The sequence below is a fragment of the Aethalodelphis obliquidens genome, unplaced genomic scaffold (genome assembly GCF_003676395.1).
Source record: "Aethalodelphis obliquidens isolate GAN/ISIS:26980383/991018 unplaced genomic scaffold, ASM367639v1 scaffold57, whole genome shotgun sequence".
NCBI lineage: Eukaryota > Metazoa > Chordata > Mammalia > Artiodactyla > Delphinidae > Aethalodelphis > Aethalodelphis obliquidens.
This window is the reverse complement of record NW_020838001.1, coordinates 9577399-9581409: the sequence shown is the minus strand read 5'-3', so window position 1 is coordinate 9581409 and position 4011 is coordinate 9577399. Positions and strand designations below refer to the sequence as shown.

Here is a 4011-nt window from a genome sequence, read left to right as displayed (position 1 = left end):
GGGGGGAGGGAGAAATCATAGGTAGCTTCTAGGTGGAGGTGACTTTTAACCTGGGACCTAAAAAAGTGGGAATTAAGCAGAAGAGGTGGGAAAGATCATTCTAGGTCCAGTGATAATTCAACTCATATTGGCTGGGGGCTTGCCATGAGCCAGGCCCTGTGCAAAATTTTCCGTGTGCTGTTTCATTTAATTTTCACAGCCCCTGATTGGGTAAGTAATGAGAGCTAACCCTGACAGCTCTAAGTGTCTTCCATGTAGGTGCCCATGGCAGCCCGGCTGGGAGCCTCTGAGGTTGAGAACCACCATTACTTCCATTTTACAGCTGGGGAAACGAAGACACTGAAACCCTAAGTCACCTGCCCAAGGTTACCTGGTTAGCAAGTGATGCAGCTGGGATTTGAACCCAGGCAGTCTGGCTCAGGACCTTAGACTCTTCACTACCAAATTCTGCGGCCTTTCTATTTATTCTTGTCCCCACTTTAAAAACGAGACACCAGGAGCTATTATAATTTGCATCGGTCACACGGCTCCTAAGGCCCTGTGCAGCCAAGACCAAACTTGGGGACCTGACTCCAAAGCCCCAGGATTTTAAGCCGTGAACTTAGAAAATGCACATAGAATGCTAATTTTTTTTTTTTTTTTTGCCAGCATCAATATCTAATTTTACTGCTTTTATAGAAAAGTTCTTACATTAACTGCCAAACTGTAGGCAGCTTTCAAAGCTAGCAGAGAATAAACTCTACTTTACATCCAACTATTACTGGGCCGAGACAAGACATAGGAGCTGAGTGAGGGAGGGTTTCGTTTAATCAAGGACTGAAGAGGGACAAACTGCCCAGGACAATAACTGGGTGTGGGTATCTGGAGGAATCTGCCAGGGTGAGGGGTCAGACTGTGACTTAGGGCAGTGAGCGACCCTCCAACTGGGTCGAGGCCCAGAATCCCCCAGGTGCTTGTTAAAAATGCAGATGCCTAAGCCTCAGCGATTCGGGTTCAGAGGTGCAGCCCAGGCACCAGTATCTTTAACAAGCTCCCCTGGGATCCTGGTCCATAGGTAGGTCTGGAAACTGCGGCTATGCAACGTTGAAGCCCAAACCTGGGGGAAGTTGGGCCCAGAAAACCAAACTAAATAGTGTTAAAGAAAGGGAAAAAAAGCAAGATTCTGCTTGTTTTGTGGCAGAAATGCAGGCGCAGTCAGGGAGAGCAGCTGGATCCGGCAGAGACTCGGTATCCTGCAAATCTCACCCCACGTGTTAATCTCTGCATGAATAAAAGCGGTCGTTTATCGAGATACTGTCCCAGGTCCTTTACGTGGATTACTGCAGAGTCCTCACAATAACCCAATGATATTAGGTATGAATTAGGAACCTAATTCTACTACCTAATAGTATTAAGAACCATTATAACCCCTTTCTACAGATGAGGAAAATTAAGCAAAGTAAGCGACTTGTCCACAGGCCAGGATGGCAGACTGGGATAAATGTCCAGCAGTCCGTCTCTGGAGTTTGGAGCTCCTGTCAACTCTGTGCAGTAGGTACCACCATGAGCTGGGCACAAAGAGGGCTCCAGGCCTGGCCTGAGCGTACAGGGCAGTTGGCAAAACTGAGGCATGGCCAGAGTGAATGGCGGCAAGGTAGTGGAAATGCTAAGAGGAGGGTGAACATCTCTGAGCAAAGAACTAGGACAAAAGAAGGGGCAGTTATTTGGTGTGGGGTCAGCTTCACTGATAGATGTGAGATTTGGGCAACTGTGCATTCACTCCACAAAGAATATGGTGCCGGGGATCCACGGTGAACACGAGGGGTGCAGCTCCTGACTTCATGGTGCTTAAGGTTCAGTGATGGGACAGACCTTGAAGTTTGTTCTGCAAATAATCATTTAAGTACTGGGACTTGACCTGGTCTGGGAGAACCGTGCACATGCATGTGTGTTGTCAAAGAGGGGCTCTTTGAGGAAATGCCTTTAAGCCCAGCTCTGACACACGCATAAGAATTGAGTCAGTTCCAGGCAGAGGGAACAACACATACAAAGGCTCCCAGGCTTGAGGAAATGTGGCACATTTGGAAAACAGAAAGGACATCATCAAGGCTATTGCAATTCAGAGGGGAGGGGAATGTCCTGAGATGAGCCAGATCCTCTGTGTGCAGTCTGTCATGAACCTTAAAGTTTTGAGGTTGAGCTGGTGTCAGGCAGGCAGGAAAGGTATTTTAGGCAGAGGGAACAGCATAAGCAAAGGCTCGGAACCCAGAAGGATGCAATGGCCACCAATAAAGTGTAGGCCTTGAGGTCTCCTCACGCTGGGGCCTTGTGTCCCAGGCTTCACACCCAGTGTGTGGGGTTACTGGGAGTTTGTGTTTGAGGATAGGGAACCCAACACGGAGTCTTCAGGGAGAAGACCACGAGGGTAAGGGCCAAAGCACTTAAGTCCCAGGACCGTCTTGAACCTCTGGTGGGACCCTGGCCATGCCTCATACCCACTTGCAGCATTACTTTGTCCAGCTGTAAAATGAGAAGGTTGTACCAGGCTCATCTCTAAGGTGGTTTTCAGTTTTAACATTTTCTTGGTGACTTCCTTTAAAATGAGAATTAAAATAAATTCGGGAGAAAGTGGGAAGACCTCAAGGTAATCCTACTAAAGTTTGTGAGGTGATCAATTATATTTCAATGCTTAAGGAATTCAGCAGAAACATTATTTTGGAGGCATTAAGGAAACAACCACAAAATTTTGCTTGTTGCTGAAAAATTCAGACACCACACCAATGTACAACTGATAGGACGAAAGTTGGTACCCCCACTTCAGATGTTCTCCACACCTCGGCTCCAGATTAACTGCTTGCAAAACATTGAGAACAAGTCAGAAGCTGTTGGTGTGCTCAATCAGGCTCACAGACGTATCCTGTTTGGCCAACAAAGTTTTAAAATTTCGGAAGTTTTACATTTTTCAGTTTCTCAGAAAAACCCAAATATGACTGGATCCAAAGAGCAGCTTTCTCTACTTTACCACAGTCCTCACCATTCCCTAATGCCTTATGCACAGCTTACTTCTCTCGTTAACATTACTCGCTTCATTCCTGTTCTAGCAGCCTTCCGTGAATATAATACTAAGTATGTATGCATATATATGCTTTTTTACACTTACCTTGAGAATCTATGTCTGTACAGAGATCTAGCTTCTCTTTTCAATGCTAAGTCACATTCCACTGTCTGAATTTATTCATCTAATAAATTACTAGATTACTATTCACTATTCATCTCTGGTATTTATTCATCTAATTTCCTCTTGACATATACATACAAAGGTTCCATTTTCTTTACAGTATATAAGTTAAGCAAATACCCATGTACATTTGTTTATCAAGTTTTATAGGGTAAATACCTAGAAGTGCACTTACTGGGTAAACATGTTTCTGTACATTTTAAAATTTAGAAGATTTTAAATGTAAGATTTAAAGATTGAAAGATATCACAAAATTGCCCAGTTTATATGAATTTACATCTCCAGAAAGTGAAGGAAAGCAGTATTTGATTTGCATTTCTTTAACTACTAAGGCAATGGAGCATCCTTTTATGTTTAGTGGCTCTTGAACATCATCTGCTGCCCTTTGCTGACTTTTCCGCTTGGTTCTTTTATTGAATTTTAGGAGTTCTTTATATATGAGGGACATTAGGCCTTAGTCACACACACGCTGCTATTTTTTCCCCAGTTGTCTTTAGACATTTTTATACATTGTTTTTCCTTTGGAAAAATGGTAGCTTTATTTACAACCTCATCACGTGATTCTTTTTCTTTTGGGGGAGGGATCCCACAACCTGTCTTCCTTGGCAGACACAGTATTAATAAATATAATTTTTAACTTAAAAATTGGAATGCCTTTAGCTAACAAATACGTTTTCCATTTCCCCACTGGATCCAGCAGTGTGTCTACCAACTATCTCAAAAATGGCTTACTTCCTATTTTTAAAGTAATCTGTCTGGTCCCGTAAGGCAGATTATATAGGTATAAGTATAGG

At 43.6% G+C, this 4011-nt stretch overlaps 1 protein-coding gene across 5 annotated transcripts in view; it reads right to left on the bottom strand.

Annotated features, from left to right (window-relative positions):
• The window catches only part of ZFP64 (ZFP64 zinc finger protein), a 78087-nt gene that overhangs the window by 69361 nt on the left and 4715 nt on the right, over window positions 1–4011 (bottom strand). The gene's annotated exons all lie outside the window — the stretch shown is intronic.